This window comes from Malus sylvestris, chromosome 5 (assembly GCF_916048215.2).
Source record: "Malus sylvestris chromosome 5, drMalSylv7.2, whole genome shotgun sequence".
Classification (NCBI taxonomy): Eukaryota; Viridiplantae; Streptophyta; class Magnoliopsida; order Rosales; family Rosaceae; genus Malus; species Malus sylvestris.
In genome coordinates, this window is record NC_062264.1 from 38,662,660 (window position 1) to 38,686,786 (window position 24,127).

General features: G+C 36.0%; 2 long non-coding RNA genes and 1 pseudogene across 11 annotated transcripts; 1 reads left to right on the plus strand and 2 right to left on the minus strand.

Moving 5' to 3' along the window:
• Window positions 1-4,174: 4,174 nt before the first annotated feature.
• Window positions 4,175-5,087, plus strand: LOC126622881 (uncharacterized; annotated as a pseudogene).
• A 910-nt stretch (window positions 5,088-5,997) lies between these two features.
• On the minus strand, window positions 5,998-21,105 carry LOC126622481 (uncharacterized). 10 transcript variants are annotated; one of them, XR_007623515.1, is made up of 12 exons: window positions 20,840-21,104; window positions 16,390-17,416; window positions 16,009-16,101; window positions 15,107-15,168; window positions 14,818-14,960; window positions 12,735-12,779; window positions 12,427-12,512; window positions 8,080-12,305; window positions 7,720-8,008; window positions 7,553-7,630; window positions 7,015-7,405; window positions 5,998-6,343 (listed from the first exon to the last, which is right to left on the minus strand). It is a non-coding gene; the product is annotated as an uncharacterized LOC126622481 (long non-coding RNA). The 10 variants fall into 10 exon arrangements; XR_007623513.1 differs by having other exon boundaries at window positions 5,998-6,929; window positions 6,968-7,405; XR_007623518.1 differs by lacking the exon at window positions 5,998-6,343 and adding an exon at window positions 14,500-14,580 and having other exon boundaries at window positions 7,089-7,405; window positions 12,721-12,779; window positions 20,840-21,105.
• A 934-nt stretch (window positions 21,106-22,039) lies between these two features.
• On the minus strand, window positions 22,040-22,889 carry LOC126622484 (uncharacterized). Its single transcript, XR_007623525.1, has 2 exons — window positions 22,601-22,889; window positions 22,040-22,436 (listed from the first exon to the last, which is right to left on the minus strand). It is a non-coding gene; the product is annotated as an uncharacterized LOC126622484 (long non-coding RNA).
• Window positions 22,890-24,127: the final 1,238 nt, after the last annotated feature.

Sequence of the window (24,127 nt, forward strand, 5' to 3'; positions counted from 1 at the left end):
CATTAAAAAATATTTAAAAATCAATCTTATCAATATTTTTAGGATGCAACATTACTGATTAATTTTCATATCGAATTTTCTATCATATTATCTTCTAGGATGAACGACACGTGGTTTTGTCTTTAGGATCTTTCACAAGAAGAAGGATATTAGACGCTATTATTTCTTCTCAAAAGAAAGAAAAGAAAAAGAAGACGGCGATTGGGCTTTCGGCCTTCGTGCAGTTCTTTGAAAGAGCCCAAAGGTAGAAACGAAGGAAGACCAGACTACGTACTTGTATGCATATAACTGTTGTTTGGATTAAAACTTGAACTTTGGGCTCAAGAAGGAGCTGGCCCAAAAGGGAGGCTTGGAAGGAGAGATGGCCAAAGCCCAGCAGAATCGCAGAAAGCAGGAGAGGCCATTTTCTAACTAGATACAGACCAAGTGGTATAGACCAGCCAACTCATCAGCCCAAAAGTACTTTATAGTGGTAGTACAAGTAAATAGCGAATGAGTCACTACCCTTCAAGCTGCATTCGGGCAAGGTTACTGCTACAGGAGGCCAAGCCGAAGTGTCTATAAAAGAAGGAAGAGAAATCATTACAAGCACAAACACTCAATCAAACAAACAAATACAAGCACAAACTCTGCTTAAAGCCAGATTTGCCTTCAAAACGAAGCTGTAGTCAGCCCAAGCCTTCATCCCTCTTGGGATAAACCCTCACCAAAAACCCTTTGTGATAGCTCTGCTACCTTATCAAGAACCTGCTGTAGTATCGATTTCTTTCTGTAAAACCATCTCCCTACCCCTTTTCTAAAGCTCTCAAACCCCTTGATAAACCACAAAGATAGGAAGTTGCAAGACGATCAACCTTACTCGACAAGTTTAAACCTTGCTCGACCCTCTTTGTTTTTGTCTTTTCATTCATTAGCCTAGCAATATGTTGTATACTTCAAGTTGTATTCAAGTTATTTCTAGTAAGATGACTATTAAAAGACTCTCTCAGTGCTTGAATCCAATTTGAATATGTCTTCACAGTTCAAACCAGATCTAAGTTCTAAGCCCTCGGGCATGTAAGATTGATCATTTAAAAGTCCTTGGCCTCAAGGCATAAAAAAGAACCTTATGTGGACTTAACCCATCCACGACAAGCTTTGATAAACAAGAAGTCCGAAGTTACTTGGGGCGCAAGTAATCGACCTATTTCTTAGTTTTATTTCCATTATATTATGATTATCGTAGAACGTTTGAGTATATAAAGAATTATAATGGGAAGCCTCAAGGCCTATATCTAAGGCTCTACAAAGGCACCTATTTGGATTCATTCTGCTCTTCGGGCTCAGATAATCAGAAGTATAATGGTTATAACACTTCTGCAAACAATAAAACAGACATCGTATATGCGAGTACTAGGTTAGTTTTTGATCGGAAGCCTCAAGGCCTATACCTAAGGCCCCACAAAGGCACCTGTCATAACTAACACAGTCTCTCAGGTATATATACAACTAAAATTCAACATCCGTTATACATCTGCCATGCTGAAGATGGCAGTGGCACGCCTGAGCACTTAAAAGTTAATCTTGATTGCGAGCCTCAAGGCCTACACCTAAGGCCCCACGAAGGCACCTTTCGAAGTTAACTATGTCCTTCTCTTTCAGCTTTGCCCGAAAAGCCTTGCCCGATAAGCCCGCTAATGAAGCAGAAGCCCGACAGAAAGCATCAACCGGCGCCAACCTCTCGGGGAGCTGTGTGCTCGTCGGCTAGGAAACATCCCCATCGGAAATTCTCACCACGAACAACTGTAACTGCAGTTTCTTCACTCCCACTTGCCAATCCAACCCAACTCTTTCAGCCAAATATCAATTTCTGCAGGGTGATTTGAAACTTAACTTTATACTCCAGCTTCCACTCTAATTGAAACGTCGCCGACAGTCGAGACACATAAATAAATTACCAGTTACTAATTTGCGTCCCAAGTTTGAAGCCAAAACGTTGTCGTGTACATAATTTGTGTTTAGCATTGCATTGTTTTACAATTAATATATAACGCAAGAATGATGATGTAAAAGTTGCTACTCCTAAAACCGTAGTAGCATATATATAGCAGGGGCGTTGTCTGAAATCAAGCATGGCATGCATCATGCATTTGCCAAGTTGAATGTCCATGTTCCGGCCAAATCCGAGTAAGTTTACAAGTTTAGAACACTAGCTAACTGGACCACAAAGCAATATGGAAATTTGGTATTTAATTTTACAACACTTGTTGAGGAGGAAGGCGATCCACACGGCCAACAAGGCGGCTCAGAGATACGAGCGTGACGCTGATTACCACTTCTTGCACGACTGTGTTTTGGATATTTTCGCCCAGTGCCTCAAGTCTGATATTGAAAAATTTCATCATCACAAGGGTCATGACCATGACCATCATGATGATTACTGCTTGGAGATTACCCAAGCGGCTACCTCTTTCCCTACCACCGCTGATCATCATATGCTGTTCGAAAACATGTTGCAAGGAAGGCTTTCCCGCCAGAATCATGCCACCGAGAAGGGGATGGTAGTGTTCGTTGTATTGACTGACTAAGGAAGGAGGCTTTGTCGCCCTTGATAAAAACTATGGCGCCAAGGGGCTGGGAACCTGCCAACCGATGGGGTTATAGAGTGGCGTTCAAGCAAGAGTGATGAGTCAATTTCATATTATATATTTTACTCTATTCTTAGTATGATTTGGTGATTATTTTGATAGAATTTTGATACTTTGATTTATATTTTCAATATAGGACATTCGACTTCCTCTGGAGCAAAATGTGATCAAACGAACGAATTTTGGAGTGATTCAAATTGGAGGACGTTCGTGTGTCTCTTGGAGTGCTCGTGTCAAAATTTGGGATTTTTCTACCAAGCGATTATTTTCTACTAACGGAATGAAGAAACAGTGCGCAATGTTGGAAAATGACGTTTCTGGGCTTAAATTGCGTTTTTGGAGCCCAAAACGACTTCTGATGGGTTCGTGGCCTTCTGGAATAGTATTCAGAATATTTCAAACCTTAAATCCAGCTAAATTGGGCCGGCTTTGGAGCAGCTTAAGGGTCCAAAACGTGGCTGTTCAGATTTTGGGCGAATTTTACCATTTAATTTAGGTTTATGTTTCTTATTTTATTTTAGTTATTTAGTTTCCTAGTTGGATTGGAGAACCTTTTATTAGGAGGATTTAACTAGGTTAAATAAGCTTAGCCGGCTACATACTTGGAACTTCTTCTTCTCTGTGCGTTCTTGAAGAGAGGAAATTGGCCAAGCGTAGAGATTTTCAGACTTTTTCCATTCTAAGTGTTTTCGATCTTTTATTATTTTAATGAAGAACTTTATGATTTTTATTATAAGTATGCATAACTAATTCCTTTTGCTAGGGTGAGGCCACGAGCTTTAGCAAGAATATGTAGTTTCTCTTCAATTTGCTTATGATTATATGCATGCAAGTTTTCGAGTTATTAATTACCGTGTTTGAAACTATCTAATTATCTTGATGTTTGATCATTATTAGGATGTTTAGAAAATTAATTTGATACAATTTTGGTTGGAGGTCGATCCCTGAAATTGACGAAGGCTTCTTGTGATTAATATGTGCAAGTTCACTTAGGATGAATACCACGCCTTGAGGGTTGTATGGTTTTTTCAAAAGGTTTCATAGAACTTAATGAGTCATGCATGTTTAGATTTGATCTGAATATCACAGATGGATTGCATGTTTGATATACGCTCTATGTTGGGGGTCCAAGTAGGCATATATTAGGAAAACCTAACCTTCGAAATATGCATGTATAAGTCATAAGTAATTAGGAGAACTATATAGGATTGGTAATGCGACGGCGGATCCCTAGTGCTTTCTTAATTTGATTTCTCCAAAACTGTTTTCTTTCTCTTAGCTTTAATTTTGCAGATTGTTCTATTTTTATTAATTAAATTCGTTTTAATTTAAGTAGGTTAAAAAATCAATCATCTTAACTTTCTGCTTTACAATAATTAATTGGAATTTGAATTTGTTTTGAATTATTTAATAATCCCTATGAAGAACGATCTTGCGAGATCCGTTTATACTACAATATTCTTGTCATTCTTGCAAGTATTATAGGAGTTTTTAGCCTGTTTGTGTGTGTAGTAAATTCCCTATCATAGAGCAAGTGGTTGCTGCCAATGAGATTGATCCCGACGATGCTGTGCTGCTTCCGCATGACATATTAAGCTATATCAAGTATCCCGAGCTCGAGCAAGAGGCTGACGTTAAGTGGAAGTAAATGGTGGAGGTCTACTCAAAGCAGGGGAAGCTGAAGAATTGGTTGGCTGTGTGTGATGTCGACAACACCTTGTCGGCGGGGCTTTAGGGCTTTTGTTGCCTCAATTGAGTGACAAGCCGTGGAAAGGAAAGGTGGTCACTTACAGCAAAAACCCTCGGCTGCATTCAATGCAAGGCAAGGATCTTAATTCGAGGGCCAAATTTATGCAGACTTTGATCAAAAGCCAGGACTGGACGGCTGATTTCGGGAAGTTGTTCGATGTGATTCTAGAAGAGGCAGTGAACGGAATTTGAAGCCAGATAAGATGGTCAAGAAGGTGCTTGCCTTGACCACATACAAACATTTCTTGACAGGCAGCAACTTCAGCTTCTGGGGGGAGACTAATTACGAGGAAATACGGAACAAGTATAAGGAGAAGGGGTATGGAGAAGTGGTGCCACACCTAGTCATTTGGAATATGATCAAACCTGAGTATTCGGCTGGGCATTGTAGAGATCCAGAACCAGGGGTGACGTTGTTGAGTGGCTTCTCGTACAAGCTGCTCGAGTCCTTCTTCGAAAATGATGGTGACATCGGCCCCAACCATGTCATGGAAGCTGCTGTATCTGCCCCAGCCTATCAAACTCTGGCAGTAGTCGACTGACTGACTCGCACACAAATCACTCGTGTGAAGGTGTTCATCTATATATTTCTTGGGTCGTAAAAGTTCCTCTCCAGACCATCGGTAGGCCTTAAGCTTTCATATTTTTCATTTTAGAACAAATTAATCGTGTTGGATTCGTAATATTTCTAAAGTCTCATCTTTTGTTTTTTTTTCCCAGTACTTATAAATGTCAAGTCAAATAAAAATGAAAATAAATTAGGATGTGAAAGGGTCAATATTAGAATTAATCATGTCAAGTTACTAACAAATAACTTGTTAGAGACTTGTTAAAATTACTAATTGGACAGGTAAAACTTGTTTTATTTACACATTAATTGTTATTAATCTTCCTGTCAGAATTTTGTTTTGTAATTTGGTATATTGATTGAAAGGAAGCATTCAACATGCTCCTGTGGTTTCCCCTCTCATGGTGATGAACACATAACATTAGTCAATCACTGATGACATGGCTCAGCTTGCATGAGTAAGATTCAAGGGCGAGAAAGCGAGGGGCGATGAACGTCGAGAAAACATGTCACCAGCTCTCAAAATGACGTAATGAATAGTCGACGTTTGAGGACGGAGTACGGGAGGGTGGGAGTTTTTGTTTAAGTTACAGATTTTACTAGAAATATGGCCCACGCGTTGCTACGGGGTTAGTAACCATATAAAAAAACAAAATGTTTCAAAGCTATGAGAGATTGTTAAAGAAGGTTAATGTTATTTACTCTGAAAGATGTTTTGAGTTTTTTGAAAGAATTTTTACATGAAGAGGTGAAATTGGGTGAATAAAGCTCTTGGAATCCTTGGAATCTCTGCAGTTAAATGTCAGAGTTGGGTTCAATTGGTCTTTAAAAAATATCCAGACAAATTGCTCCATTCTGACTGCTAATATTAGGGTGCCTTCAACATATGAGACACATACACACACAAAAAAACATTATTAGTGATCCCTATGCATATCGTTTCTCTGAGTATTCCAATTCAGCAGTCCCTAGAATCTTACACAGTGGCACCAGGCTGTTTCTCCTACTTTACAAACTGTTTTTTCTTTAAAGCACATTCTGCTGATAAATAGATTCTTCACAAAAATTATGCAATACAATTGTACATGAAGTGCTAATAATCTTCATAAAATGGCTAGTTACATTTCTTCACAACTTGAGTGATCTCTAAAATAAATGAAGGATGAGGTTATAGTTTATCACTTTCACATTTACATTTGCCCACTATTTAAGTGTTATATTTAAACTCCAAACGATGCATAGGTTATCATGTAGTTACATCATTAATTAAAATTCACATCCAATAAGAGTATAAATACACCTAATTGGTAATATCTTGAGAGAGAGAGAGAGATACCTGGCAATGGGTCGACTTGCAATGAACTAAAGAACTCGACCTTTGCTTATGATTACATCACCGCTTTCAAGAAATACATCAATCAGTAAAATCAGAAGTGACAACACAAAAGAAAATCCTAGGTAAGGTTCTCATTAGCAGTGAAATTATTGGTATTGCACTAAAATATTTAGTGATAAGGAGATAATGATTTAAACAATATTATCTCAATCATTGTTCTAATAAAGAGAATATGTTACTTGTCTGAAACTACCAATCAGGATCACGGCTCAAAACGAACTGTTAAAACCTTTCATAATAGTAAATTATTGTTCCTTCTTAAGATTCCAAATAATTGGATACACACTCCTTTTATAGTTTTATATATGGATATTTGACCCTCATCAGTCTTATATACTCCCCTCGTGGCAATGAGACTTTTTTATGAGCGCATTAGACAGAAGGGCAAGCTTTGAGCATTCAAAAGTTTTTCAATTTCTCAGTTTGCTCTAGACCTCATGATATACCGATAACAGTTAAAGATGATTGAGCAAAATAAAAAAGATGGGTTACATCCAAAGGAAAACTGAAATAGAGAACAAAAAAAGAACATAAATGGAACCCAAACGCAAAGAGAGTGAGCGTGTTAAACCCAAAAGCGTAACCCAATCTCATTTCCATACCATTTGACCATATTAAGAAAAATACGAAATTGGCACCCCCATTTGACCATATTAAGGATAGAGGACACTCACATCGTCGCGGTAGTACTCTTCTTTGTTATGCTTTTCCTCAAAACCGCCATTAAAAAACCCATAAAGCATAAAAATTTAGAAACAGAAAAGAAAAGGTTACAAATTTCCATTAGAAACACAGAATGTACAGAGGTAAACCAAATCGAATTATTATGCCCTTTATTCCCAACTTCATCAAAACAACCAAGAAGTATAATACAGCAAGATTAATTTCTCACTTTCTTTAATCAAAATGAATTCTAATTCTTCCCATCTATTTGTCTTCGTTTTTAGGGGCTTTTGTGTGCCGCTTTCGAAGCCCTTTATGCTCAAGATAAATAATTTCGGTTTTTTCCTTTGAGCTTTTTCTCCAACAAAAACAAAATTCCAAAAAAACGAAGAGCAACGTGTTCTGAAACAAAAAAACAGAAGCAAATCATACACCCAAAATTACAACCGATCATTTTATATTTTCTAGATAAATCACATTCCCTATCATCATGTATGATAAATATTCAAAGTTATACCATCCCAATTCCACATAAGACAGTACACAAACCTTCAGATAGATGTCAGCGGATAGGCAAAAGCTAGGTTTCGTGTTGCGGTAACAACTCCTGCTGCTGTTCATAGATAACTGCAAAACAACACAAAGTTCTATATTGCTACACTTGTATTGAATCAATTCCAAAAGGGTATTTACAGTAAAAAAGAAGCTCTATATACCTTTTCTTGAAATGTCAGCCCCATACTTCTTGGCTTAAGCATTAGCAGTAGCTATAGGCAGTAAAAATAGAAAATCAACTTTTTACCTACATCATCACTGAATGGCAGCCACGAATCTTCCACTGCCTATAAATTCCACAGCTGCCTTACCCTTTGCCTCACACTTCATTGCTTGAAAAAAAAAAAAATCACTACAGTCGTTCCAGGCTTCCAGTAATAATATTATCATTCCCCCTCCAGCTATAGAGCTTTGTGTGTTTGTTCTTTGGAACCAAGAAAATGGCCTCATCTGCAAGCGAAAAACGCTTACTGTTATCCAAGATTGCAGCCAATGAAAAACATAGTGAGAACTCGCCGTACTTCGACGGATGAAAGGCTTACGATCAAAACCCTTTTCACCCAACTAAAAGTCCTGAGGGTTGTAATTGAGACGACTGAAGGGGTGTATCTTTTTGTTCCTTTATCGGCAACAACCTTCTGCGAGAGAGATATATCGAGAAAATGGACAAAAGGTTGAAAGTAGTTGATCAATATCGAGAGAGACATATTGAAGGGCATTTTCGTCACTCTACTGTTAATGAACAGTAACTTTTGGTTTGAGTTTTAGTATATGTCACACATACACCATGCCATTTCAACTTTTTGATCAAATCCATCGTCTCAACTTTTGCTTGCAGATAAATCAACACATTCAATACCTGAGATCCCCTATGGTCAGGAAAATATATTACTTTTGAACACCTTCGACCTGGGAGTTGGGACCACACTCCTCATTTCCCTCATCATGGAATTTTTTTTTTATTGTGACGAAAATAAGGATGGTACATTACGTGTTTTTATGGAAGTAATGGAAAATTTTATTTTTTAAGTTTTTAACACACATAACCTATCATTGTATAGTAACATGTGGTGTACAACCCCATATTCCGGTTACACTGAAAAATCTCTGCCCATCATGTTGAAAACTCCAGTTTGCTCACCAATCACCACCTTAAGGCCCTGTTTGGCAGATCGGATAAAGGATCAGATAGGACTAGTTATACGAACTCGGGTGTTTGGCGTTCACTCATATTAAATAAGCGCCGATTAATCAGCCTGCTTATTTAACATGGTATACGTCTGCTTAATAAAACCAACCAAAAGGCTTGGATTATTAGTCTGTTTTGCCCTCCTCTCTGGCGAACTCGGCCCTCTCTCTCTCTTCTTCTCTAGGTGTCGTCGTCCTCCCCGTCACCTTCTATCACCATTGCCGTCCTCCCCGTTGGCTTCTCTTGCCATTGCTTTTTGTCGCCGTCGCTTTCTCTCGCCATCTTTGCTCTCCTAGTACTCGTTGCCTTCCTCGTTGTCCTCTCCTTCTGGCCTTCCTCATCACCTACTCGCCGTCCTCCCCTGCAACTGGGTCTTGCAAAGAAACGTGGTGCGGCAGAGAGATGATTTCAATTTGGGATTCTTTTGCAGTCAGGGAAGAAGAAGAAAGGAGAGAGAGGGAAGGAGTTTGGGGGGTGTGACGAAGAGATCTGAGGAACAATTATTTGAAATTCTTCTACAGTCAGGGAAGAAGAAGAGAGGGAGTTTAGGGAGGTGCGGCAAAGAGATATGAGGAACAAAAGAGATGATTTCAATTTTTAAAATTTTTTTTTTAAGTTTGATTTATATAAAGGAAGATTTTGTTCTTTTTTTTATTTGACCCATTTGATGGTCGTGAATGTGTACATTTTTTCCCATTAATCATCAATTTTTATCTTTAAAATATTAATATTTTGAATTTCTTCTATCCAGTATAATATCAAACACACTATAAATAATACAGTCATTAGTCCGATACTGCATCAAACACTCGACTAATTTAGTCAATACTATCCAATGACTATTTATCCTATCTGATAGAAATAGTTAATACAATTCAAGCTGCCAAACAAGGCCTAAAAGGTTTTTCTTTCCACTTTTGGCAAAACGGGCCCACGGATGTATCCCTTAATAATAAATTTTTTATTGTGGAATTGGAAATTGAGTAGTGTTAGTTAATACAATTCAAGCTGCCAAACAAGGCCTAAAAGGTTTTTCTTTCCACTTTTGGCAAAACGAGCCCACGGAGGTATCTCTTAATAATAAATTTTTTATTGTGGAATTGGAAATTGAGTAGTGTTATTCACACTCATTTTACGTCTCACGTATTTTTTTATTGATTTTCGTCGTTTGATCTGATGGTCGAATATAAACTATGAAAAGTTAAATTATGTATGTGGATAGCACCACTCTTAAAAGAGTAATGCTAAGAAGACTAAATTTACAAACTAAATGATATGTCACCAATAGAAAATAAACATATTTATCAACGTTTAAGTAATAATCCAATCATCAATTTCTATGACATTTAGTTTACAAAATTTAATTTTCCCCTTGAAAAATCACTAGAAATGAGCCTTAATTACATCGACATCTATTAGTGTTATGATATGTAACATTTTTTTTCCGAAAAACAAAAGATGTAACAATTTTTTAGTCACATGCATTATGACTTAATTACATCGACATCTATTAGTGTTATGATATGTAACATTTTTTTTCCGAAAAACAAAAGATGTAACAATTTTTTAGTCACATGCATTATGACATGTAACATTTCCCTCTATTCTTAATCCGTTCCTTATTTACAAGGTGGAGTATGAAGATGGTAGAAAAAACTTAACTAGTGATATATATATATATGTTTCAAATTTGTGAAAGAAAAATATTACATTAAATTAAATGAAGGGCTCACTTTCAGACCAATAAATAAGTAGTTATAAAATATGATTTAAATTAATGGCTTCTCTAACATTACTTTTTAGAATAGCTCACATCTAACACAACTCGAAACTTGCACATGCTCAATGCGCTGATGATTACGATCAAAAAACATTATTCATCTAATATCATATCATTAAAAGAACATAGAAAAGAGAATATTATATACTAATATAATTTCATATCGCATTCATATTGAATTCGTTAAACAAGTGTGCTCCTCTTCCATGGAATTGGAAGGTCTCACACAGACACAAAGACAACAACATAAACCTTTAGACTCTATTAGCTACGCTACTATGATGATGATTACGACTGAGGACTCAACCTAACCAACAATTATTTAATGAAAACTGAAATGAGAAGACACTACTGACACAACTCGGACTCAAACAGACTCATTGCAAATTATTGTAGTTCCATATAACGCCAGCCACGCACGCCTTCATTCTTTACTTTTTAATCTGGATTTCAGCCATTGGCACCACTTCCAAACCATTTTTTGTTGCCAAGGTATCAATTTTGGAAAGTTTCCCCCATTGATCCATTTGCTCACCACCACAAATCTCCCATACCAAGGTCAATCCTTCCATTTACCTTCCGGATTTTCTCCTACCAGAGCTCCCTAGGGACATGAAAAACTCATGGTCTTCAGCTGGCCGGTATTCTTTTTGAAGCGACGGTGGTCCTTTAGACATGAACAACACCGCCGTCGCATCTGTCTATTAAGTTACAGATAAGTTTGAGGGTGGTTAGAGGATTGTGCGACCAGGCTGAGGGAGCACTTGCTTCGAGTTTTGCGAAATTCCACGATCGACATGGCGTCTTGTCCCTTGGCGTAGTGGAAGTACCGATCAACACAAGGGTTGTTCATGTCCAGCTGAAGACAAGGAGTTGTTCATGTCCCCCAAGGAGCTCAAGGAAAAGAAAATCCGGGAAGGCAAATGGAAGGATTGGCCTTGGTACGAGAGATTTGTGGTGGTAAGCAAATGGATCAATGGGGGAAAGTTTCCACAATTGATACATTGTCAACAAAAAATGGTTTGGAAGTGGTGCCAATGGCTGAAATCAAGATTAAAAAGTAAAGAATGAAGGCGTGAGTGGCTGGCGTTATATGTAACTACAATAATTTGCAGTGAGTCTGTGTTTCTTTCCAGCGAGTCATGTCCGAGTTGAGTCAGTAGTGTCTTCTCATTTTGATTTTCATTAAATAATTGTTGGTTAGGTTGAGTCCTCAATCCTATCCTAATCATCATAGGAGCGTAGCTAATAGAGTCTAGAGGTTTATGTCGTCATCTTTGTGTCTTTGTGAGACATTTCCAATCCATGGAATGGAAGAGGAGAAACAAACTCAAAATGAATGTGATATGAAATTATATTAGTCTATATTCTCTTTTTATTTCTTTTCTATTCTCTTTTAATGATATGATATTAGGTGAATAATGTTTTCTGTGTTTTAATCACATTAATCGTCTACGTGTTGTGCATATGCAAGTATCGAATTGTGTTAGATGTGAGCTATTCTAAAAAGTAATGAGAGAGAGAGAGCGACGTTAAAGTAGGCTTGAATTGAACCTGTAATCAATGAAAATTTTCAAACGGGTTGTCTACTATGACAAACAGTATTGTTACCGTCTGGACCCATGCTCCACGAAAATCTGTTTGAAGCTACAATTCTTCGGCTTCCTCAATTCGCTGCCTTCGTCCGAACCCACAAATAACTTCTAAGCTACTGTTTATATTTTTCTTTTGTCTTAATCAACACAGCGGTTGGTGAGGTTTGTCTTAATGCAAGCTTTCTGCAATTTTCCAAAAATACAAATAAAAGGTTAAAATCCAAGTCTAAAATTAACCGATATCCCAACTTTCTAATAAATTGTGATGACAAAATCAACAAAATAGAATGAAAACATGACTTACGGATTTAAGGCATGCTTGAATCTTGATCTAAAGTTGGTGGTGAGTCGATTCGTTGTCACCAACTCTAAATGAGAATTCATCATAACCTAGAAATTTAAATAAAGAATTTTACAAAATCAATATTTACTAAAACCCCTTTATTTTGTTTATCGTGTATTATGGCTTGCCAAAGACTGAATAAAAAAAAAGCAAAATAAAGAGTCAAAACTCAAAGTCAAAAATCCATCTTCAAAATACTATTAAATGCCAGCATTTACCCAATTTTAAGAAATTGAATTGTTAAAATTTAAATACCATGATCAATTCACCTTCCTTAATATTTTCTAAAGTTTCCCCGCACCCTTCTTTAACCGCTGCACAAAAACAAAAAACACATATTACTCTTTAAATACTAAAATTGAAGATCTTAAATTCATAAATTATCCAAGACTTAATAAGCTCGTCAAAATAAGCATCCATCAAAACAATAGCACTCAAATTGTGCTCCTTTGTTTCCCAACATTTTCTCATCAACCAAGCAGAGGAAAATTGTGTTCAACTAAATAGGTAGCAGTTGTGAGTTGGGTTTCACCTCTTTAAAAAGGTCGTACCCAGTGCACAAGGCTCCCGCTTTACACAATGCATGTCATTTTCTCATCAACCAAGCAGAGGAAAATTGTGTTCAACTAAATAGGTAGCAGTTGTGAGTTGGGTTTCACCTCTTTAAATTCATAATATTTTTAACATGCATGTCCATCATTATTTCTTTAATTTGCTTTCGAAATGGGGTAAGATCATGTTAGTTTAAAACTACTGATAATTTAATACTACTGTTAACATTTTATCATTCAATATAGTATAACATGGATCAATATGAGAAATTAATGGAAAAATTACTAGTCTGACATGATAAGTTGCAAAACCTACATCACCAAATCATTTTGGCTCAATGCTAATAAAAGCCTAACATGACTAAGTTGTAGTGCAAAGAATCACAAGTCTTGACTCCCTTGAATGATGAAAATGTTTATAATACAACTATGTCGCAGCTCAACACTAATTTTTTTTTTATCATATTTACATGAAAGAGCAAACACATACACATAACAGATGGTCAAGTTTTTAGCTGATAATGAAGCAATGGTAAGAAACACTGCAGCTATAACTCAAAGGTTAAAGTGGCCTTACAGTGTATCAAAAAATATTTATTTGGGTGTAAGTGTGTGCATTGATAGTTAAGACAAAAGAAAGACTAAAGCCAATTAATATTTAGGTGAAACAAAAAATTTACAAAAGTGGTTGGAAGACAGTGTCAGAACACCATACTTTATAATAAACTATCATCGGTCACAGTGTTGTATACGCAAATTACCCAGTCTGTATACCGAAGAGTAAATATGTGAAAAAGTATGTTGCAAAAGAAGAGTAAATAAAGTATAAGTTGAAATATACAGTTAGAGTCACATAGTCAAAATTTTAGGAAATATATGAGTAAGAATAAAACTAATAAAACTGAAAAAGTATGCTACAAAAGATCAACCAGTGTAATACAACATAAAAACAATTTATTTTTTCCAAAAACGTACAAACTTGGCTCATCTCTTGCATATCAAAGGTGGACGCAAAGGGTTGGAAAAAAGAAAAACATAGAAGGAAAAGAAAAAAAAAAACTCAGGAAAACAAACATACTCTCAAAATGATCACATCACAATTTAGTTTTTACTTTGACTTTTGCATCAACTAAACAAAGCTCATTTCATTTTCTTTCACCTTACCATAAAAGATTTAAACTGGAGATTGCTTAAACATAAAACAAAAAAAAAGAAAATTTTGAATTTAGAACAAAGCATTAACAAAGGCAAAACACAACAATATTGAAAAACCATAACAGATTAAAACAACGGGGTTCCAAAAAAGAGAACCCCGAAGGAGACACACTTTCATTTCTGCCTACCACAAAGCTTAATGTCTGTCCGGATACTATCCATACCCCTCGATGAAGCAAAACCTCTAAATCCAACTAATCACAATTGAAAAACCACAACTGATTGAAACAATAGGATTCCAAAAAAGACAACCACGAAGGAGACATACTTTCGTTTCTGCCCACCACATAGCTTAATCTCTGTTCACACACTATCCATACCCGTCAGTGAATCAAACCGCTAAATCAAGCTGATCACAAAACTGGATTAGTGCTCTTTCTTTCCTAGGCATACCCACACTAATCAATTTACACATAAATTTGAATCCTGAATTATTTGGGCTTCCAAATAATTCCACACAAATACAAAAGAAGATCAACATAAATTTAAATTCCGAATTAGTTGGGTTTCCAAAAAAATTCACAAAAAATGCAAAAGAAGACGAACAAATCAAAACAAAGTTACATGCACTGGGATGAAGACTCACCCAAAATTGCTATCAAGGTCTGCTGCATGAAATGCCGTACAACTGAGAACACATTTACAAAGCCCTTCAAAGGCTCACATTCAACTTTCAAATATGCAAGACTTTAAACTCCAATCGTTTTTTCTCAACTTTAGCTATTTGAACTACATAACAGAAAGAAAAAAATTTAATTTAATCATAATTAACTAATCTGATTTAAGATTAATGAAAAAGCTTGGAAATTTCAGCTTTAAAATCACATCTCAGGCTGCAAGTCCAATCAAAAGCATAGAATTTCAAAACTGCTCACCTTAAATACAGAGGCCTTCACACACTGCAAACAAACGTGAGAAACCGGAAAAACTGAATCTCCTGAAACCAAAAACAAAACCAAATTAACCACCATCACCCAGAACCCGAACCCAAAAACAAAATCGCCAAAACGCAACAAAAAAAGGCAAGCTAGATCTTTCAAGTTTGGGTGCTGTGAATACCATGTTTGGTTCAAATTAGGAAGAGACTGGTGGATTAACCCTTTGCCCACAGGTACCAACAGTTTTCATCTTTAATTTTGTTGGGTTATCAATTATTAGTGTAGCTAGGCACCACAATAAACATCTTCCTAAAGAGCTGGGTGGCAGTTAGGACGAATTGAAGAGTGAGACGATTTCTCATCTTATAAGAATATGATCTTCTTTTAGTTAAAGTCATGTAAAATCAAGGGTTGCATGTTAATATCATCATCTTTCCTAATTGATCTGTCTTTGGTACTATTTTTAGTCACTGAAAGATATGTGTGTATATGTGGGGGGTGTTTAGAAAAAGCATATTAACTAAAACTCAAAAATCAGACCATCCAACTAAAACTCAAAAATCAGACCATCCACTTTACTAATCAGATCCCATAATTGCAGTGAACAAAATGCCGTTGTGTAAAGTACCAACTATTGCAAAAACACCTACTACTTTATTTTTTTATTTTTTCTTTTCAGGATTTAAATGCTAGGCATTCATCTGCTTCTTAGACACAAATGCATGTAAAAGATTTTCCAACCACTACCAAGTTACCAACAAACAAAATGAAGTTCTTTCCTGAGTTCGGTTCAACAAAATAAAGCTTCAAGGGTCATACGAAGAAAACCAAATTTATGCAAACACGCCAACACACACAAAGAGAAGGCACTAAAACTCATATAAAGAACAACGACATACAGTTTTCTTTGAAGGTCCTTTAATCCCCAGAAGCTGATTGAAGCTCGAACCACCTTTCGCAGGTGCCTTATCCGGTACCCGCAGATTCAACCGCTGCCAAAACAAACAAAAAAAAAAAAACCAGAAATCTCAACTTCAAAACCCAAAATCTCACCCTATAATCCGCTCCCACTCTCTCAAATTTCACTATAACAAAAGGAAATGCAGAATCTTTGTAGTTTAATATAACAAAAAGCCTTCGTTCGTATCGGTCTCCGCAACCCTAACGGATAGATTGCTAAGAACAAATAAATTGAAAATGAATTAAAATTTTGAAAAAATTGAATTGGAAGTTTGAAATCAATCCTGAGCACATAACATTCAAAGCACAAAATTACCCACACCAAAACGGCAGCAGGAAGCGCGATCCCTTATGGGCTCCAAATTTTCTGCAAATCTAGACGAAATCGACTATTTTTCAGCGAGATAGCAGTTTTGGCTGCAGCTCCCCACAAAACGATCTAAACAAACTTCACTGAGTTAATCATTTTCTGGAAAAAAACGGAAACACACAGAGAACTCGAGATCAGAGAGCGAGGCAAGGAGAGGTATGAGAGAAACAAAAGGGTTTGCGACACAGAAACGAAAAGAAGACTCTGGAAGAGATAGAGGCTGTGGTATACCCCCTCTGAAATCAGGGACGACAAAAATGTGGCAAAGGAGGGTAAAACCGACTCTTTACTGTTCAAGAAAGGCAAACACGGCTGTAAGCAAACCAAACGGAGGGTATTTTCGCCACTCCACTGTCCGTGAACAGTACTCGGGTGTTGAAAGGCCTATGCGGAGGTTTTTGTGCATGTTGGTTCTCTTTTCATTTAGGTACAGTCAATTAAGTTATATTCATTCGTACGGTCAATTAGGTCCTCTTTATTAGGTACGGTCAATTAGGTTCTATTTATTCGATACGGTTAATTAGGTCATTTCTATTAGATACGGTTAATTAGGTCCTTTCTATTAGATACGGTTAATTAGGGGGTGTAGTCAATATATGATTTAGAAGGATTTTTAAAAGTGATAGATTTGATAGGATTTAGGAAGATTTAAGACTCCTACAAAATCCATATGGATTTTAAAGAATTTGAATTAATTTGGTTTGTGGATTTTGATGAATTTTAGTGGATTTTCATATAAGTTATTTTATTAAAAAAAAATTATTTTTCCTTGCTCTACTTTACTTGATAGCCACTTTATCCCTCACAATTTCGTGTCCCCTTTTACACTCTCTCAATTGAGCATTGCAACGCCACCAACAACCCTCCTCAACGACTAGCCTTTTGTTCATTCGATTTTTTATTTAGCAGATGTTCTAGTTCACCAGCAATTGCAGCAACCTTTGAAAAATCATCCTCATAAGCCTCCTCGTCAAAATCTGTTTCATCAGCAATTCAGGCAACATTTGGAGGAACACCGAACCCATGATATCATTATTATTAGACGTTTCGCACTACAATTAGTTCATATAATAGTAAAGCTATATATATATGCCGTCTTTAAATCCTCAGAGAATTCTGTAGCCCTCCATAGGTCCAATTACTACTTTTGGGTCAACACGGGCCTGTATCTCATGGCTTTCCACGAACTCGGCTTCTGGGAATTTAGAGAGGTCATATTCAGATTCAGTATCGGTGAAGGCTGCAATAGCCAATACATCAAGAGATGAGGGTTCTGCGGACATAGACATCTTGATGAAGAAAGTAAGAGAGAACGAGAGAGCGGAAGAGCAAGAGTTTTAAAGAGACTAAAAGACAGACAGAGATAGGAGGCGCAGAGCAGAAGGGATGGGATGTGGAAGAGAAAGTGTTACAGTTTTATAGGGCTGAGAGAAGGTCGACCTTCATGTACCTTCGGCAAACAGTGCCTGCAAAAAGGTTGGGTGAGCGCCTTCAGTTTGTTACCAATTACGACAGGTGGTATTGGCAACTGGAGGGAAAGTGCTTGATAAAATCTGAGCCAGATTCTCTCGTCACACATTTTAGGTGTTCGTCGGTTTGTCACTGTGTGTGTGGCTGGGGTTAATAGACATTTGAGGACTGCATGGAATAAGATTTGAAATCCTAAGGAGTGAGGTCAGATTCTTTTTTATCTTGATTATATATATTTCTTGCTCTCAAATCCTACAAAATCTACCACTTACACTATATTTGGATGAAGAAATTTAAGATTACTAAGGAATTTTAAAATAACAGAAATTAAAATGACGAGATTTTATTTTCTAGAATTTGTAAATTTTCTTGTTTGGTTAACCTAAAAGAACAATGGAATTGAATACGGAATTTGTTATGTTTAAACTCTCAATCTTAGAAATTGGGAAATGACACTTATTTACATGAAATTTAAACTTGAGAATTGGAAGTCCCAAATTCCTATTTTTTTTCACACGGAAATTCTAAATTTATATGTTTATGAATCCAAACAAGGAAATTGATGCATGTCAATTTATAAATTCTGACTTTTATCAAAATTCCAAGTTTATTTCTCTCATCCAAACATAGTATTATTGAAATCCTACAAAATCTTAGGGCCTGTTTGGTATCCTACTCAAAAACTTGAATTGTTCTTAAAACTAATTTTCAGGATCATCTCTTAGAAACAGTTTTTTTTAGGTTTCAAAAACTTGTTTGGCATTAAACTTAAAAACTATTTTTGAATCTAAAAATTTGAAAATTTGTTTGGTTTAACTCTTGAAAGCAGTTTTTTTTTTTATTTATTTATTTATTTTTTTTCAATTATGTATTTGTTTTAAGATATACAAAACATATGAAATTAAACATTAAACATACTATTTTGATATCCATGTGCTAATACAACACATATATGCTCGATAATCAAATTAAACTTCAAGTCTTAGATAATAAATATTACATTAAAACATTCTAGAAAACCGATAAACTTTGAGACTAATTGTTATTGACGTAATCAAGCCACATTGAGTCTTTTCCTATGAGAAATGACTGTCATATTACTCCAGTGTTCCAGTTTCTTTTACAGAAGTAAAAATGGCCTAAAGAAGAGTTCAGGCACCACTCAACCAGACTACGTTTCAATTAGTTGTCATCAATATAAGCCAACCAAGTAATTTTCATGGTAAGAAATGCAAGGACATCATATTACTTTTCAGCATTAATAACAATAGCAATGTTGCAAATAATAACAGCATTGGCAAAAACAACAGAGAAGGCAAGCGCAACCACCATTGCAGCATACACAATATAATTTGGCGACAACCCTACTATCGAACATGCATTGCACACAGCAAGAAGAAGAACCAAAAACAAGATGATGCAACCAGCAACCACCATACACATCCACACATAAGTTGAAACAACCCGTCTCCATATCTTGCGCATAACCAAGTAATACTGTGATGCATCAAACTTCTTGAGGGAATAACTACAATACACAGAGTAAACCACTGCAACTTTTGACAACAACAATGTGATGTACAAGGGAAAGCTCATCGTACATGAAATAGCCATCTCAGCAAACTTCTAGCAAGAGTGACTGATAAAATCCCTCAAAGGGAGTCCATTGGACTTTGCAATTAACAACATCCTAATGGTTAGTCTCTTTACAAGTGACTGATTAACTACCAAATTCGACAAAAGCAGGGCGGAAACCGGGCAGATTAGCAACAAGGCAATCGCCAAAAAACGCCACGAATTGTACCGGAGAATTCTAACAGTTTCTCTCAAAATTTCCAGAGCACTCATCGAATGAAATCTGTGATCGTTACCGGAGAGTTCTAACTCCTTCAACTTTGTCTTTAACTTGATCGTTACTAGCTTACATGTAATTAGTTGGGAATTTTTGAAGATTATATTAGAGAAAGCAGAAGGTATGATTCTCAGAACACATTACTAGTAAGAGTTAGCTCAGCAAGTTTGTATAAGTTAGATAGTTGATGTCTCTTACTAATTCAGGGGAAAGGTAAAGGTAGATAGCAGAGGATTAAGGATATTTCTTTTGCAACTCGTTGTTACAAAAATCCCAAATTGTAATATCAGTCGGGGCAATGAGTAAGATTGTGCGATGTCACTCATGACCATCCATCTGTGAGGGAAGGGTCACGACGAGAAATCACTAACCGTACTGTCATGAGATTAAGAACCTGATAGTAATCAATACTGTTTCCGTTATTCTAGCATTCGAGAGTTGTCAATGCATGGGAACTGAGAGTTAACAGATGATGTGGAGAATGCGTTTGACAAATTGGGAAAAAATGTATTTACATGACTTAAAAATCTGCAAGTAGCAGTACATATACATATCCCCGACGGATTGAACTACAGTGGGGAACTGGTTAAAGAATTCACATTAGACACTAGATAGTTCCTAGAGGCTTTGCCTATGCTCCTTTTGGAAGGAGGAGCTGGAGGAAGGGAAGGTGGAGAGAGGAGCTCAAGTAAATCGTAGTGTTACTGATATTTGCAAATTAATTTACAGTGTTCTCAGTTAGACTTGACAACAAATTCAGTCCACAAAAATGACAGTATGACTGAAATATCCCAAATCGGAGAAAACCCACATCACAACAAATTCAGTTCACAAATCAATCCTCATGGGCACATCAGAAAACATAAACAGAAGAGTTTTCAGATTAATTACCAAGCTATGAGCTTGGTCGAGCTCAGTTAGGTTAATATATACACACAGTACACAAATGAATCATACCGATTATATAGATATACTCAATTTCTCACAACCCAACAAACAAAACACATAAATCAACTTTCCCATCATTTCCTCCATTTTCCAAGGAACCAAACAAAACAGTAAGAGACAGACCCATTACCTTGATCGTTTCTTGCAGTGAAGAGAATGGCCCAGTTTTGTCCCCAATCAAGCACTCAGAGATTCGAGGCTTAAATCTATTCACGGGAACCTTCACCCTATTGCCCGGAATCTCTTGGTCGTTCGTCGTTGGTGAGGCGCAAGGCGTGGTCTGTGCAGCGCAGGTCTCAGACCTCCATCGCGAGTCGCGAAATTCGTGAAAACAAAAACTCTAAACCTGGCTTTTGTTGTTTTCAAATTATAATTGGCTGTTTTTAATTTTTTGGAGTCCAGTTTTGCAAAATGGGCTTACCAAACAGATTCTTTTACCTTAAAACTTAAAAATTGTTTTTAAGTTAAAAACTTTAGACTCAAATTCAATACCAAACAGACCCTAAATGTTTTTTTAATACACTTAGATTTGGATGGACTTTAAAATCTCTAATAAAATCTTAATAGAATACATCTAGATTTGTATGGATTTTAAAATCCTTTAAAATCTTTTAGTTGACTACACTAAGATTTTAAAGTTTTTTAAAATCTTCTCAAATCCGAGTTTGACTAAATCCTCTCTATTAGGTATGGTCAATTAGGTCCCCTCTATTTGATACGGTCAATTAGGTCATTTCCATTTGATACGGTCAATTAGGTCATTTCCATTCGGTACGGTCACTAAAGTACACTATATAGTTTTGTTACGGTCATTTTCCCTGCCTACAAAATTGTTCTTTCATTTATCTCTGGACTCATTTTTCAATCATTGAATCCAAATCAATAAAAAAAAAATGAATGCATTTGAGAAAAGCGTAAAGAAAAATGAGATTGGAACATTGCAAATTTGCAAGTAGAATAGGATGTGAAGCAGAGGATGAAAGCTCATTGAAAAATAGTGTATGTGCAACTTAGTTGGGAAGGGAATGAGGATATGGCCTAAAGTCTTTGCTGGCTGTGAAGTGCCATCTTTTTTTTTTATGGTAATTTTTGTACAGCCATTTAGGTCCGATCGATTTGGTACGGTCAATTAGGTTGTAAATTCAATTACTTATGTTATGATGTTTAGGTCAGTTTGATTCGGTACGATCAATTTGGGCACACTTTCAATTAATTACGTTTATAGTGTAGGTCTGAAAGATTCAAGGTATGAAAAAGCTAGTACCATTTGTACTAATTATGTTTCAATCCACCTGAGGACCATCTTGTTGTAATACATGATGCATTTCAATCATTTTTTAAACCCTGATGAGTTTCCATCTTATATGAATCCACAGGTTACAGGAATTATGGAACGAAAGAGGAGTGAATATTCATTCCCACGATACAAGTCTAACATGGGGACCTTTGTAGAAGCCTACCAAAAATTTCAAAATCATATCAAACCTATCCACCTAGAACTTACGGAGAGGACACCATTTTGGGGCTTATTCAGGACATACAGAGAAGGCATTGCGACAAGTGATGCATGGAAGAACGACTATGATGTTATTGATATACTAGAGACGTACAATAAGGATCTTAATTGCTTTGACATTGGTGGTAATTGTATGGCGATAACAGCTGCAGATATTGCTGCCATTTTTTGGACTACCTGAAGGAGGCAATGATAGCCAATTCCATTTCTCCTACAAACAAATAAAACATCAAAGAAAGTGAGTACAATGAACCAAACATGTGCACCTAAGAATGAGACAAAATGGTCAAATCTCCTAAACAAACAATTGAAAGCAAACAAGATGTATGAATGCATAGTTACACAGTTTGTTCACACAAGATAATTATGCATCACCTGACACAATGCCTTCTCTAGTAAAATTATACTACAGAACTTGGTGCACCTGGGACATACAGGCAAGGGGTTGTGCACATTTTAGTAAAAAAGATGTTATGATATACTATAAAATTTGGTACAAAGTGCCATCAAAACTCCCACTAATGCACATATTAGTAAAACTATGCCACCAAGTTGGCATGTGCAGGATCATTTAAAAAGAATTCACTTGAGCATTTCATCAAACACATTACATGCATTGTGTAATGATCACGTAAACCCAAACACAAATTTGATAAAATGTAAACCATGCTTCAACTATTTGAAAAAAAGTTAAATTGAAACATTTGAGAGAAATATTCCCTCTTAAAAGTAATGGATACTTTGAATCACAAATAAAGAAAAACATTTTACAATTTACAGAATTGGTGCTGAAAACCCGAACGAAAAATAACCTAGTATGCACGGATCAACAACTGCTTCACCTTGATTTTCGACCCAAGAGTTTATATAAGAAAATTCTAAAAATCAGGATGATTACTATAAATTGATAATGAGACAATCCAACCATAAAAGGAAATTGATTTTCGGGATTAATATAGAAAGGAAGTGTGAACATCGTCATCGACAGAGAAAAAGGGAAAAACTTCAATGAGTCTGGAGATGGAGAGCTAAATAGTAACCAAATGCAGAGAGACCGGAGGAACCTTTAGCTCCAAAACGTTTAAACATTTATCTATACCTAATGGCAATACAGGAAAACCAAAAATAAATATAATAAATTTGTAGAAAAATAATTAAACATGACATGAATTGTATAATCTGACGTGGATACGAGTCAAATGACTATTTTTAGTTTTTAATCTTCAATACGGTATTATTGAAAAGTTAATCTTATTTAGGGATTAAAACGAAGTTTTCTATTAATTTTTAATGTAATATTTTTCTTTCACAAATTTGAAACATATATATCACTAGTTAAGTTTTTTCTACCATCTTCATACTCCACCTTGTAAATAAGGAACGGATTAAGAATGGAGGGAAATGTTACATGTCAGTATGTCACAATGCATGTGACCAAAAAATTGTTACATCTTTTGTTTTTCGGAAAAAAAATGTTAAATAACACTAATAGATGTCAATGTAATTAAGACTCATTTCTAGCGATTTTTCAAGAAGAGTAATGCGTAGACTAAATTTTATAAATTAAATGATATTGAAATTAATGATTAAATTATTACTTAAATTTTGATAAACAAGCTCATTTCTTATTGATGACACATCATTTAGTTTGAAATTTTAGTCTTCTTAGTATTACTCTTTCAAGAATGGTGTTATTATCACACACTTAATTTTACTTTTCACGCTTTATGTTTGGCAATCGGATCAAATGAAGAAAATAAATAAAAAAATAAGGCCAACAAGGAGGCTTAGACCTAGTTTGGGAGTGAGGTGCTTAAAAAAAAAAGCACCCATGAAAAAAAGCTGTGAGGGTTTTAGGTGTTTGGTAAATTGAAAAAAAAAGGGCTTATTTTGGAAGCTGCT